The sequence below is a fragment of the Arachis hypogaea genome, chromosome 1, assembly GCF_003086295.3.
Source record: "Arachis hypogaea cultivar Tifrunner chromosome 1, arahy.Tifrunner.gnm2.J5K5, whole genome shotgun sequence".
Lineage (NCBI taxonomy): Eukaryota > Viridiplantae > Streptophyta > Magnoliopsida > Fabales > Fabaceae > Arachis > Arachis hypogaea.
In genome coordinates this window covers 31,692,534-31,708,261 of record NC_092036.1, presented here as the reverse complement: position 1 = coordinate 31,708,261, position 15,728 = coordinate 31,692,534, and the positions used below count along the sequence as shown (strand labels likewise).

At 38.9% G+C, this 15,728-nt stretch overlaps 2 non-coding genes across 2 annotated transcripts; both read left to right on the top strand.

Moving 5' to 3' along the window:
• Nucleotides 1–299: 299 nt before the first annotated feature.
• Nucleotides 300–406, top strand: LOC112713955 (small nucleolar RNA R71). Its single transcript, XR_003158919.1, has one exon. It is a non-coding gene; the product is annotated as a small nucleolar RNA R71 (small nucleolar RNA).
• Nucleotides 407–14,687: 14,281 nt separating this feature from the next.
• LOC112712799 (small nucleolar RNA R71) lies at nt 14,688–14,791 on the top strand. Its single transcript, XR_003157904.1, has one exon. It is a non-coding gene; the product is annotated as a small nucleolar RNA R71 (small nucleolar RNA).
• The last annotated feature ends 937 nt before the right edge of the window (nt 14,792–15,728 follow it).

Sequence of the window (15,728 nt, the reverse complement as noted above, 5' to 3'; positions counted from 1 at the left end):
GCTTATGTTCCTACGGCTGAAACTTGCCTCCATTCTAGTTATTTTGTGAGTGAAGAGAGTTGTTGAAACATAATTTTGTATTGTGTTAGGATTATACTTATGGTGTCCAATACCATCACTCATTTTTTATGGTTCTTTTGTATGATTACATGAAATTGTTAGCTGCCACTATTTTGATCAACTCCAATTCTTATTTAGGTGTCTTTCTATGTAATGAGCCTCCTGCGGATGAGTCGATGATGGTTCTTGAGACATGAAAGACTTCACCATAAAAGGTTTGGATTTACAACCACTCAGGAAAAGCATGATATGGGCATTTTTTGAGTATCTCCTTATATCTTTTCTATGCTTCATAGAGTGATTCATCATCCTTCTAGAAGAAGGAATTTATGTCATTCCTCAATCGAGACAACTTCTGGGGTAGAAAGTATTTAGTTAGAAATTTGTTAACTAAATCCTCCTACGATGTTATGCTACCCGGGGGTTGAGCTTGGAGTAATTGCTTAGCTCTATCTCTCAAAGAGAATGGAAATATCCATAACCAGATGGCTTCGAGGCTAGCTCCATTATTACTCTTTACTGTGCCACATAGCTGTAGAAAACTAGCTATGTGGACACTCAGATCTTCTTGAGGGCTACCACTGAATTGATCTTGCTTCACTAATTGGATTAGTGAGGGTTTTAGTTCAAAATTATTCGCTTGAACCGTGGGTCTCATTATGTTGCTTTCAGAACTATTAGTGGCAGGTGTGATGTAATCACGAAAGGTCCTTCTCACGTTGTTGTTCTTCTCTACCATTCTCTCTTCCACTTCTCTTCTTGCCCTTGATTTCTTCCTTAATTGTGTAAGCATTCTTTCTATTTCAAGATCAAAGAGTGTGTAATCTTCTCTCCTTTGCATGCACAAAAACAAAAAAAGAAATAAAACATGCCGTGTAGAATAAAGAAGAAGAATAAAAGAAATTAAAAGATATAATTCAGTGATTCATCTAAATGTGTGTTGTCAATCTCAGTTAATCCTCGGTAACGATACTAAAAACTTGATAGGCCGAATCTTGATGGCACTAATCTTGGCAAGTGCAATAAATCACTTCAAGTAACTGGTGGACGAAATTGTGATCCTCAAAGTTGGTCTATTTGTATTTGTATGAAATCAAAAATACCCCAAAGAGATCATGGTGTGATGAATTGGGATCTTAATAATCCCTGGTGTGATCATAACTCCGTTCAACTTAACCAGCAAGTGTACTGGGTCATCCAAGTAATACCTTACGTGAGTAAGGGTCGATCCCACAGAGATTGTTGGTATGAAGCAAGCTATGGTCACCTTGTAAATCTCAGTTAGGCAGATTAAATGGTTATGGGTTTCAAAAATTAATAATTAAACAGAAAATAAAATAAGATAGAAATACTTATGTAAATCAATAGTGGGAATTTCAGATAGGCGTATGGAGATGCTGTGCTCCTCTCGAATCTCTACTTTTTTCTTATATTCATCCAATCCTTCTTACTCCTTTCCATGACAAGCTGTATGTAGGGAATCACTGTTGTCAATGGCTACATCCCATCCTCTCAGTGAAAATGGTCCTATGCTCTGTCACAGCACGGCTAATCATCTGTCGGTTCTCAATCAGGGTTGGAATAGAATCCCTTGATTCTTTTGCGTCTGTCACTAACGCCCAACCTTCAGGAGTTTGAAGCTCGTCACAGTCATTCAATCCCAGAATCCTACTCGGAATACCATAGACAAGGTTTAGACTTTCCGGATCCTCATGAATGCCGCCATCTATCTAACTTATACCACGAAGATTCTGTTGGGGAATCTAAGAGATATGCGCCCGGCCTAGAGTAGAACGGAAGTGGTTGTCAATCACGCACGTTCATAGGTGAGAATGATGATGAGTGTCACGGATCATCACATTCATCAAGTTGAAGTGCAACGTATATCTTGGAATAAGAATAAAAGAGAATTGAATAGAAAGTAATAGTAATTGTATTGAAACTTGAGGTACAGCAAAGCTCCACACCCTTGATCTATGGTGTGTAGAAACTCCACCATTGAAAATACATAAGTGAAAGGTTCAGGCATGGCCGAATGGCCAGCCCCCTGAATGATCAAAAGACCGAATGGTCAAAAGATGACTAATACACTAGTAAAAAGTCTTATTTATACTAAACTAGCTACTAGGGTTTACATGAGTAAGTAATTGATGCATAAATCCACTTCCGGGGCCCAATTGGTGTATGTTTGGGCTGAGCTTGATCTATCCACGAGCTGAGGCTTCTCTTGGAGTTGAACGCCAAGTTATAACGTGTTTTGGGCGTTCAACTCCGGATCATGACGTGTTTCTGGCGTTTAACTCCAGACAGCAGCATGTACTTGGCGTTCAACGCCAAGTTACGTCGTCAATTCCCAAATAAAGTATGGACTATTATATATTGCTGAAAAGCTCTGGATGTCTAATTTCCAACGCCGTTGAGAGCGCGCCATTTGGAATTCTGTAGCTCCAGAAAATCCATTTCGAGTGCAGGAAGGTCAGATTCCAACAGCATCAGCAGTCCTTTTGTCAGCCTTTTTCAGAGTTTTGCTCAAGTCCCTCAATTTCAGTCAGAAATTACCTGAAATCACAGAAAAACACACAAACTCATAGTAAAGTCCAGAAATGTGAATTTAACATAAAAACTAATGAAAACATCCCTAAAAGTAGCTTGAACTTACTAAAAACAACCTAAAAACAATGCCAAAAAGCGTATAAATTATCCGCTCATCACAACACCAAACTTAAATTGTTGCTTGTCCCCAAGCAACTGAAAATCAAATAGGATAAAAAGAAGAGAATATACTATACATTCCAAAATATCAATGAATATTAATTCTACTTAGATGAGCGGGACTTGTAGCTTTTTGCTTCTGAACAGTTTTGGCATCTCACTTTTTCCTTTGAAGTTTAGAATGATTGGTTTCTCTAGGAACTTAGAATTTCGGATAGTGTTATTGACTTTCCTAGTTAAGTATGTTGATTCTTGAACACAGCTACTTATGAGTCTTGGCTGTGGCCCTAAGCACTTTGTTTTTCAGTATTACCACCGGATACATAAATGCCACAGACACATAACTGGGTGAACCTTTTCAGATTGTGACTCAGCTTTGCTAGAGTCCCCAGTTAGTGGTGTCCAGAGCTCTTAAGCACACTCTTTTACTTTGGATCATGACTTTAACCACTCAGTCTCAAGCTTTTCACTTGGACCTTCATGACACAAGCACATGGTTAGGGACAGCTTGATTTAGCCGCTTAGGCCTGGATTTTATTTCCTTGGGCCCTCCTATCCATTGATGCTCAAAGCCTTGGATCCTTTTTACCCTTGCCTTTTGGTTTTAAGGGCTATTGGCTTTTTCTGCTTGCTTTTTCTTTTTCTTTCTATTTTTTTCGCCACTTCTTTTTTTTTCGCAAGCTTTTATTTTCCACTGCTTTTTCTTGCTTCAAGAATCAATTTTATGATTTTTCAGATTATCAATAACATTTCTATTTGTTCATCATTCTTTCAAGAGCCAACAATTTTAACATTCATAAACAACAAGATCAAAAATATGCACTGTGATGACATGACATCATATACCTATTTTTCTATGCTTTTCATACAAGAAATTGATAATTTGTGCTTAAATATTGAATGCTTTTGTACTTAAATGATATATTTTCTTGATATTTTAATTTTATAAATCTTGTAGGAAATAAGAAGAAAAAGAAGCAAAGAAGCACAAAAAAGGAGAAAAAAAGAGCTTTGGGACACACTTTGAAGTTGGAGCACACTTTGGAGCCTTAGGCCACGCTTTTAAAAGCGTGGCCCATGACCAAATTAAAGAGGAAAACAACCAGCAAGCACATTGCCCTGCCCTTGCCAAGGGCAGGGCAGAATCGTGATGCACATTGAGGTTGGAAGCAAGAATTTCGCTAAGGTAAAATCTGGGCGCTCACAGCATGACCATGCCTCCTTCAAAGGGCTATAACTTGAGCTACAGACGTCCAATTGATGTGCTTCCAGTTGCGTTGGAAAGTTGACATTCAGAGCTTTGCAACGTTATATAGCAATCCATATTTGGCGTACAGTTGAGGGAGGAACGAGAGGCATCTTTAAGGGCAAAAAATAAGCGAAAATAAACTAAAGTGCTTCCACCAAGGCTCGAAGCTGGAGCCTCACTCCAAAACAAAGTAGCGCTCAATTTTCTGCCTTGCCCTCTTAGAGAGCAGGGCAATGTCGTGCTCTTCATGGAAAATCAAGGAAAAATTGCTCCTCAAGTGCTTTCACCAAGTTTCGAACCAAGCACCTAAGGGGAATGAGGAGCGCATCATGACACGGTCCAAGGAAGTGAGTGCGCAAGACACACATGCAAGGCAACATTGCCCTGCCCTCCACAAGGGCAGGGCAGCATCTTCACACACCAAGCCCGCACCACGCCCGCACCACGCACGCACCACGCATCAATTTTCTGCCCTGCCCTCCACAAGGGCAGGGCAGCCTCCTGGGAACACCCATGGGTCAAAATTCAATTCAAATTCCCTTTGAACTCAAATCTTCACCAATTGAACCAAGGCCATCCAAGACCCATTTCCCTCAAATCCAAAGCAAGCAAAGCCCACTCAACATGACTCAAAGGCACATGGATCAATTAAATTAGGATTTTCATTTTTGTAATTTGTTTTAATTTCATTTTTATTTTTTATTTTGTAAAGCCTATATAAAGGCATCAATTCCATCTCACTAGGGGGCTTGCTCTATTAGGGAGTAGTAGTAATAGATAGCTCTCTCTCTTAGTTTTCTTTTCTGTTTTTTTTTCTTGAGTGAGATTGGAGGAATTCTGTTTCATTCTCACTTTGAGAATTCTATTTGTTTACTTTCTGCAGATTTCTAAGAAATTGAGGATTGAATTTGAGTCTTCACTGATTGCTTCTCTTTTTTTCTTCTGCAATTATTCTCTGTTGGATCAAGGAAGGGATTGAGATCTAGACTTGTTTTCTAGTCTCCTCCATCCTTGAGATCTTCAACTTTCCCTTAGCTATTGAAATTGAGCTGCATTTTACTTTCTGTTTCATTCCTCTTCTACTACATTTACTTTTCTGCAATTTCCTTTCCTGTATTCTGCACTTTCACATCTTTGTTCACATTGAGCTTGATTTAATTTCCTGCACATTTACATTTTCTGCAATTTAAATTTCTAGTTGCTTAATCTATTGCTCTCTTAAATTTCCTGCACCCAATCCCCTTTACATTTCCTGCAATTTACATTTCGTGCAATTTAAGTTTCAGCTCTTTTACTTTCTTGTTCTTTAAGTTTCCTGCAATTTTATTTTCTGCATCTTTTAAATTCCTTGCAATTTACTTTCTGTTGATCAACTTCACACAATTCACTCAATGTTAGCTTGACTAAACTAATCACCCACTAAAGTTGCTTGATCCATCAATCCCTGTGGGATCGACCTCACTCTTGTGAGTTATTATTACTTGATGCGACCCGGTACACTTGCCGGTTGGATTTGTGTGTTGGAAATTTATTTTTCCACAAAAACACCATCAAGTTTTTGGCGCCGTTGCCGGGGATTGATTAGATCAACAATGATTAAGTGGGTGAGAAGTCTAGATCAAGCATTTTTTTGTTTTTGTTCTCTGTTTTAAAGTGAAACCAAGGTGTTTGAGTTTTTGCCTCACTAAGAAATTCACATCTCTGATATGAGTAATTTCAATTTTTCTTGGTGTTGTGTTTTCCAAAATTTAAATGGAGTTCAACTCATCTTATGATCAAACAAATTTTATGGGATATTACCCACCATCACCAATCTCTAATGGTGGTTGGGAATATCACCAAGAAATCACAGATTCTGAGCACTCCAATCCATGGAGATTTGCTTCACAGACACAAGATGAGCAAGAAAATCATATGGTATATTTTCTTCCACCACAAAATGATGCTAGTCATGATTCTAATGGTGGCTGGGAAGGAAATTCTAATGCTCCATATGATATTCATCCAAGATATCATCACTTGACCATGCTTCAACAGAAAGCCTCTATCAAAATTCACCACCCACACAAACTTCCATGAACCAAAGCCTCTCAAAGCTTGAGACCATGATTGAAAAATATGAGAGGGAGGCACAGATATCCTGGAACGAGCAAGAGAATTCATTCAAAAACATGGAAATAATGTTAGCTCAATTGATGAGTGCAACAAGGAAAGAGGAAAAACAAGAGGAAGAGGCTACTAAGTCAAGTGAATCTTTAGTGAAGAAGGAAGAGGTGGTGGAAATATTTGAACCTGAAACTGCCCTTGAGATGACAAGAGCACATGACAACTCACAACTCTCAAACGCCTCAACACTTGAATCCATGATTGAAAGGTATGAAGAGGAGATGAAGAAAGCTTGGGAAGATCAACAAACCTCCTCCATGAAAGAGCTATTAAAGCAAATGTTGAGTGTAAAAGAGGAAGTGGAAAAACAAGCTAGTGAGGAGGACAATCAAGAACGTCCAAACTCAAGGGAAACAGAGAGGCACATTGAACCACCAATTCAAAAGGCTCTGGATGAAGATCAAACTCCAAAAATCACACAGCAACCATGTCTTAACAACAAAGAAGTGAAGGCAACTAACAAGAGCACCGATTCTGTCCTTAAGTCAGCAAGCAAGCTCAACCAAGCCAATTTCAAAAGAAAGCTTGCTGAGAGGAAACCAAGAAAGGGGACAAAAGCTGAAACTTCTCCCCCCTTGAAGTCATTCCTCTTAACCAATTGGAAGAAGAGGAAGAAAGTGAAGAACAACATGTCAAGCTAATGACACTAAAAGAGCACTTGTTGGGAGGTAACCCAACCGTAGGTATAATTTCTTCTCTGCTTTGTTTTCGTTCTTTACTTTGTTTAAATTCAATAAATGGGCATATGGTTACATTCTAAGTTTGGTGTTGTCTTGCAACAACTTATTTTCAATCTTTTTGGATGATTGCATCAAATCAAAAATGGAAGTGACACACTAAGATTCTAAGTTTGGTGTGCCACTTAATTCTCTATGCAATTCATTAAGCAACACCACTTGTCTGCATAATCATAAGGCCTTTGCAGTATTGTTTTTCTTTTGGTTTGACACTTTATTATTCTGTTTACTTTAGTTATTTCTTTATTTTTAATACTTCCACTTATTTTGCTTCTTAACTATTTTTGTTAATATACACCAAGAGATCCTTATTCATGACATATTCTTGGCTTGGTGATTGTATTTAACATATAACAGTTTCTTTTGTTTAGTTTTAATTCAAATAAATTGACATATGGTTGTATTCTAAGTTTGGTGTTGCTATGCAACAAAATTTGGTTCCAATGCTTACTAGATACTTGCATTAATTTCAAGTGAAAGTGTCACACTAAGTTTGGTGTGCCACTTATCTTTTATGCAATGTATTGTGCACACCTTCTTATGCTTGCAATCAAAATGTCGCTGTCTCCATGCCTTGATTGTTATCTTTAATTTTGCTTGCTTGAAACACATGTGTTACTAACATATCATTGTGTAAGACATTCATGATCCATCTTAGCCCCATAGCCATTGTTCTAATTGTTGCTTGAGGATGAGCAAGCATTCTGAGTTGGTATGGGAAGGAGAAGAATGGGAGGAAAATGACAACAATAGAGAAGATGAATTGCAAGGTTGTAAAGTTCCTTTTCCTCTCATTTATTTCCAGCACTTTAAATTGCATGATTGTCTTTATATTTTCTGTATACATGTGTGGTATGACTAAGCATAGCTTGAATTTGATTTGAAATATGTTGTTGTGACATTGTGACTACCAACTTGAGTTTTGTGAATTCAAAAGCAAAAAAGCATCATGATCATAAACAAACAAGGAATTAAAGAAGAATTTAGCATGTGCATACAAGTATTGGAAAGCTAGTATGATTGATTGTTGCTTAATTGCATTGGACTTTATTTAATTGAAGTTTTTCATCTTGTACATTTTGTGAAATCTTTTGAAATCATGAAAACCTTGAAGGAAGTAAATGCAAAAAAAAAGGAAAAAAGGGAAAGAATGAGAAAGCTGAAGGCTCTGAGTACCAATGGCAATTTATTTGCTAAGTGCTTGTGGTGTTTATGTATCAAGCCAAATGCTTGAAAACAAAACACTTAGAAGTCAAGGCTAGGCTCAAGTGCAAAAGCACTCCCTCAAAGCTCAAGGCTCTGAGCATCAATGATTAGAGAGTCAAGAAAAGAAAAGAAAAATGAGCTTAATGAAGTCCTCTAATTAAATGCTTGTGGTGCTTATGTATCAAGTGGTAATACTTGAAAACAAAGCATTTAGAAGTCGTAGCTTTATTATTAACTCATGGGGCAAAGCACCCAAAAGGAGAAGCTAAAAAAAAAAAATCAAAAGCTTGTTTCAAGGAAGAATTATAAGAAAAAGATTTCATAAATTGAGCTAAATGGAAGCATCAATCATTTATATTTCTTTTGTGATTGTAGCATACTTAGAAAACTAGCTTACCATGAACATTGAGTTGCTATTCTTCTTACCTTGGATTGTCAATCTTTATTGCATGATTCTTTTCTTGCTTGGGGACAAGCAAGGTTTAAGTTTGGTGTTGTGATGACATGACATCATATACCTATTTTTCTATGCTTTTCATACAAGAAATTGATAATTTGTGCTTAAATATTGAATGCTTTTGTACTTAAATGATATATTTTCTTGATATTTTAATTTTATAAATCTTGTAGGAAATAAGAAGAAAAAGAAGCAAAGAAGCACAAAAAAGGAGAAAAAAAGAGCTTTGGGACACACTTTGAAGTTGGAGCACACTTTGGAGCCTTAGGCCATGCTTTTAAAAGCGTGGCCCATGACCAAATTAAAGAGGAAAACAACCAGCAAGCACACTGCCATGCCCTTGCCAAGGGCAGGGCAGAATCGTGATGCACATTGAGGTTGGAAGCAAGAATTTCGCTAAGGTAAAATCTGGGCGCTCACAGCATGACCATGCCTCCTTCAAAGGGCTATAACTTGAGCTACAGACGTCCAATTGATGTGCTTCCAGTTGTGTTGGAAAGTTGACATTCAGAGCTTTCCAACGATATATAGCAATCCATATTTGGCGTAAAATTGAGGCAGGAACGAGAGGCATCTTTAAGGGCCAAAAATAAGCGAAAATAAACTAAAGTGCTTCCACCAAGGCTCGAAGCTGGAGCCTCACTCCAAAACAAAGTAGTGCTCAATTTTCTGCCCTGCCCTCTTAGAGAGCAGGGTAATGTTGTGCTCTTCATGGAAAATCAAGGAAAAATTGCTCCTCAAGTGCTTTCACCAAGTTTCGAACCAAGCACCTAAGGGGAGTGAGGAGCGCATCATGACACGGTCCAAGGAAGTGAGTGCGCAAGACACACATGCAAGGCAACATTGCCCTGCCCTCCACAAGGGCAGGGCAGCATCTTCACACACCAAGCCCGCACCACGCCCGCACCACACACGCACCACGCATCAATTTTCTGCCCTGCCCTCCACAAGGGCAGGGCAGCCTCCTGGGAACACCCATGGGTCAAAATTCAATTCAAATTCCCTTTGAACTCAAATCTTCACCAATTGAACCAAGGCCATCCAAGACCCATTTCCCTCAAATCCAAAGCAAGCAAAGCCCACTCAACATGACTCAAAGGCACATGGATCAATTAAATTAGGATTTTCATTTTTGTAATTTGTTTTAATTTCATTTTCATTTTTATTTTGTAAAGCCTATATAAAGGCATCAATTCCATCTCACTAGGGGGCTTGCTCTATTAGGGAGTAGTAGTAATAGATATCTCTCTCTCTTAGTTTTCTTTTCTGTTTTTTTTTCTTGAGTGAGATTGGAGGAATTCTGTTTCATTCTCACTTTGAGAATTCTATTTGTTTACTTTCTGCAGATTTCTAAGAAATTGAGGATTGAATTTGTGTCTTCACTGATTGCTTCTCTTTTTTTCTTCTGCAATTATTCTCTGTTGGATCAAGGAAGGGATTGAGATCTAGACTTGTTTTCTAGTCTCCTCCATCCTTGAGATCTTCAACTTTCCCTTAGCTATTGAAATTGAGCTGCATTTTACTTTCTGTTTCATTCCTCTTCTGCTACATTTACTTTTCTGCAATTTCCTTTCCTGTATTCTGCACTTTCACATCTTTGTTCACATTGAGCTTGATTTAATTTCCTACACATTTACATTTTCTGCAATTTAAATTTCTAGTTGCTTAATCTATTGCTCTCTTAAATTTCCTGCACCCAATCCCCTTTACATTTCCTGCAATTTACATTTCGTGCAATTTAAGTTTCAGCTCTTTTACTTTCTTGTTCTTTAAGTTTCCTGCAATTTTATTTTTTGCATCTTTTAAATTCCTTGCAATTTACTTTCTGTTGATCAACTTCACACAATTCACTCAATGTTAGCTTGACTAAACTAATCACCCACTAAAGTTGCTTGATCCATCAATCCCTGTGGGATCGACCTCACTCTTGTGAGTTATTATTACTTGATGCGACCCGGTACACTTGCCGGTTGAATTTGTGTGTTGGAAATTTATTTTTCCACAAAAACACCATCACACTGTTCAAGCATTCATTCAGAAAACAAAAAGTATTGTCACCACATCAATATAATTAAACTAAATTCAAGGATAAATTCGAAATTCATGTACTTCTTGTTCTTTTGAATTAAAACATTTTTCATTTAAGAGAGGTGAAGGATTAATGGAATTATTCATAACCTTAAGACATAGTTACTAACTACTAATCATCATGAAGTAGAGACACAAAACATAGATAAACATGTAACATAAAAATCGAAAAACAGAAAAATATAAGAACAAGGAATGAGTCCACCTTAGTGGCGTCTTCTTCTTGAAGGACCAACAATGTCCTTAAGCTCTTCTATGTCCCTTCCTTGCCTTTGTTGCTCCTCCCTCATTGCTCTTTGATCTTCTCTTATTTCATGGAGAATGATGGAGTGCTCATGATGTTCCACCCTTAATTGTTCCACATTATGGCTCAAATCTTCTAAGGAAGTGTTAAGTTGTTCCCAATAGTTGTTGGGAGGAAAGTGCATCCCTTGAGGCATCTCAGGGATTTCTTGATGATGAGCTTCCTCATGCATCCCTTGAGAACCGTGAAGGGTCTCTCTTGCTTGCTCCATCCTCTTCTTGGTGATGGGCTTATCCTCTCCAATGGAGATGTCTCCTTCTATGATAACTCCAGCTGAGTAACATAGATGGCAAATAAGGTGAGGAAAAGCTAGCCTTGCCATGGTGGAGGGCTTGTCGGCTATTTTGTAGATTTCATTGGAGATGACCTCATGAACTTCTACTTCCTCACCAATCATGATGCTATGAATCATGATGGCCCGATCCACAGTAACTTCAGATCGGTTGCTAGTGGGAATGATGGAGCGTTGAATGAACTCCAACCATCCTCTAGCCACAGGCTTGAGGTCCAGTCTTCTTAGTTGAACTGGCTTGCCTTTGGAGTCTTTTTTCCATTGAGCTCCTTCCACACATATGTCCATTAGGACTTGGTCCAACCTTTGATTAAAGTTGACCCTTCTAGTGTAGGGGCGTTCATCTCCTTGCATCATGGACAAGTGAAACGCCAACCTCACATTTTCCGGACTAAAATCTAAGTATTTCCCTCGAACCATTGTGAGATAATTCTTTGGATTCGGGTTCATACTTTGATCATGGTTCCTAGTGATCCATGCATTGGCATAGAACTCTTGAACCATTAAGATTCCGACTTGTTGCATGGGGTTGGTTAGGACTTCCCAACCTCTTCTTCGGATCTCATGTCGGATCTCCGGATACTCATTTTTCTTGAGCTTGAAAGGGACCTCAGGGATCACCTTCTTCTTTGCCACAACATCATAGAAGTGGTCTTGATGGCTTTTGGAGATGAATCTTTCCATCTCCCATGACTCAGAAGTGGAAGCTTTTGTCTTCCCTTTTCCTTTTCTAGAGGATTCTCCGGCCTTGGGTGCCATTGATGGTAATGGAAAAACAAAAGGCTTATGCTTTTACCACACCAAACTTAAAAGATTGCTCATCCTCGAGCAATAGAAGAAAGAAGAGAAGAAGAAGAAGAAGAGAATACGGTAGAGAGGGAGAGATGTAGGTTCGGCCAAGGTGAAGAAGAGGGGGTTGTGTTGTTTGAAAATGAAGTAGAATGGAAGGGTATATATAGGGAGAGGGGGTAGTGTGTATTCGGCCATTTAGGGTGGGAATGGGAGGGAAAATGGTTTTGAATTTTTTGAAGGTAGGTGGGGTTTATGGGGAAGAGTGGATGGATGTGAGTGGTGAAAGGGGTGATTGGGAAGAGGAATTGAGGTGATTGGTGAAGGGTGTTGGGAAGTGTGACATGGGGAAGAGTAATCACAAAATAGGATTAGGAGGTAAGGTGGGAATATAGTAGGTGGGGATCATGTGGGGTCCACAGATCCTGAGGTGATCCTGTGGGGTCCACAGATCCTGAGGTGTCAAGGAATTCCATCCCTGCACCAAATAGGCATGTAAATTGCCTTTGCACACCATTCTGGCGTTTAAACGCCGTGTGGTGCACATTCTGGGCGTTCAATGCCCATGTAAAGCATGTTTCTGGCGTTGAACGCCAGTTTCATGCTTGTTACTGGCGTTCAGCGCCAGCTTTTCTTCTCTAGGCACATTCCTGGCGTTCAGCGCCAGAATGTTGCTTGTTTCTGGCGTTCAGCGCCAGAATGATGCTCTGTTCTGGCGTTGAACGCCGGCCAGATGCATCTTACTGGCGTTGAACGCCAGCCTGTGCGTCCTCCAGGGTGTGAATTTTTTTCTTCTGCTGTTTTTGATTCTATTTTTAATTTTTATGATTTTTTGTGACTCCTCATGATCATGTACCTATTAAAACATAAAATAACAATAAAATAAAAATTAGATAAATAAAATTGGGTTGCCTCCCAACAAGCGCTTCTTTAATGTCAATAGCTTGACAGTGGCTCTCATGGAGCCACAAGGTGATCAGGTCAATGTTGTATAGTCCCAACACCAAACTTAGAGTTTGGATATGGGGTCTTAACACCAAACTTAGAGTTTGACTGTGGAGGCTCTTTTTGACTCTGAACTGAGAGAAGCTCTTCATGCTTACTCTCTTTTGTCACAGAGGGATGGCCTTGTGCCTTAAACACAAGGTAGTCCCCATTCAATTGAAGGACTAATTCACCTCTATTGACATCTATCACAGCTCCTGCTGTGGCTAGGAAAGGTCTTCCAAGGATGATGCATTCATCCTCTTCCTTCCTAGTGTCTTAAGATTATGAAATCAGCAGGGATGTAAAGGCCTTCAACCTTTACAAGCACGTCCTCCACTATTCCATAAGCTTGTCTCATTGATTTGTCTGCCAATTGTAATGAGAACAAGGCAGGTTGTACCTCAATGATCCCCAGCTTCTCCATTACAGAGAGTGGCATAAGATTTATCCCTGACCCTAGATCACATAGAGCCTTTTCAAAGGTCATGGTGCCTATGGTACAAGGTATTAAGAACTTGCCAGGATCTTGTTTCTTTTGAGGTAGAGTTTTCTGAATCCAAGAATCTAGTTCATTAATGAGCAAGGGAGGTTCACTTTCCCAAGTCTCATTACCAAACAACTTGGCATTCAGCTTCATGATAGCTCCTAAGTATTGAGCAACTTGCTCTCCAGTCACATCTTCATCCTCTTTAGAGGAAGAATAGTCTTCAGAGCTCATGAATGGCAGAAGGAGATTTAATGGAATCTCTATGGTCTCTGTATGAGCCTCAGATTCCTTTAGATCCTTAATAGGAAACTCCTTCTTGCTTGAGGGACGTCCCAGGAGGTCTTCCTCACTAGGATTTTCGTCCTCCTCCTCCCTTGTGCATTCGGCCACTTTGACTAAATCAATGGCCTTGCACTCTCCTTTTGGATTCTCTTCTGTATTGCTTGGGAGAATACTGGGAGGAGTTTCAATGACTTTCTTACTCAGCTGGCCCACTTGTGCCTCCAGATTTCTGATGGAGGATCTTGTTTCATTCATGAAACTGAAAGTGGCCTTTGACAGATCAGAGACTAGATTGGCTAAATTAGAAGTGTTTTGTTCAGGATTCTCTGTCTGTTGCTGAGAAGATGATGGATATGGCTTGCTATTGCTCAGCCTATTGTGTCCACTATTGTTAAAGCCTTGTTGAGGCTTTTGTTGATCCTTCTATGAGAAATTTGGATGATTTCTCCATGATGAGTTATAGGTGTTTCCATAAGGTTCACCCATGTAATTAACCTCTGCCATGGCAGGGTTCTCAGGATCATAAGCTTCTTCAGAAGTTGCCTCTTTAGTACTGTTGGATGCATTTTGCCATCCATTCAGACTTTGAGAGATCATGTTGACTTGCTGAGTCAACACTTTGTTCTGAGCCAATATGGCATTTAGAGCATCAATTTCAAGAACTCCTTTCTTCTGAGGTATTCCATTGGTCACGGAATTCTTCTCAGAAGTGTACATGAATTGGTTGTTTGCAACCATGTCAATGAGTTCTTGAGCCTCTTCAGGCGTTTTCTTTAGGTGAATAGATCCACCTGCAGAATGGTCCAATGACATTTTCGAAAATTCAGATAGGCCATAATAGAATATATCTAATATGGTCCATTTTGAAAACATGTCAGATGGACATTTTTTGGTCAGCTGCTTGTATCTTTCCCAAGCTTCATAGAGGGATTCACCATCTTTTTGTTTGAAGGTTTGAACATCCACTCTCAGCTTGCTCAGCTTCTGAGGAGGAAAGAATTTATCCAAGAAGGTTGTGACCAGCTTATCCCAGGAGTCCAGGCTATCCTTGGGTTGTGAATCCAACCATATTCTAGCTCTGTCTCTTACAGCAAAAGGGAAAAGCATGAGTCTGTAGACTTCAGGATCAACTCCATTCGTCTTTACAGTCTCACAGATCTGCAAGAACTCAGTTAAAAACTGGTAAGGATCTTCAGATGGAAGTCCATAAAACTTGCAGTTTTGTTGCATTAAGGCAACTAGCTGAGGTTTCAACTCAAAATTATTGGCTCCAATGGCAGGAATGGAGATGCTTCTTCCATCAAACTTGGACGTTGGCTTTGTGAAGTCACCAGGCATTCTCCTTGCATTATTATTATTTTCGGCTGCCATCTCCTTCTCTTGTTCTAATATTTCTGAAAGGTTACCTTTAGATTATTGTAACTTAGCTTCTCTTAGTTTTCTCTTCAGAGTCCTTTCAGGTTCTGGATCAATTTCAACAAGAGTGCCTTTATCCTTGTTCCTGCTCATATGAAAGAGAAGAAAACAAGAAAAGAAAAGGAATCCTCTATGTCACAGTATAGAGATTCCTTTATGTTAGTAGAAAAAGAAAGGGGAGAAGAAAGTAGAAGAGGGGATTCGGATATTAGGTGAAGAGGGGTGAAGAGAAGTGTTAGTAATTAAATAAATAAATAAAATAAGAAAAGAGAGGGAGAATTTCGAAAACAATTTTGAAAAAGGGGTTAGTAATTTTCGAAAAGTAGTTAGGTGGTTTTGAAAAAGATAAGAAACAAACAAAAAGTTAACTAGTTAAAAGATTTCAAAATCAAATTTGAAAAAGATAAGAAGATAAGAAGTTAGATAAGATATTTTGAAATCAAATTTTTTTTTAAAAAAAGATAAAATTTTTGAAAAAGATAAGATAAGAGATAAA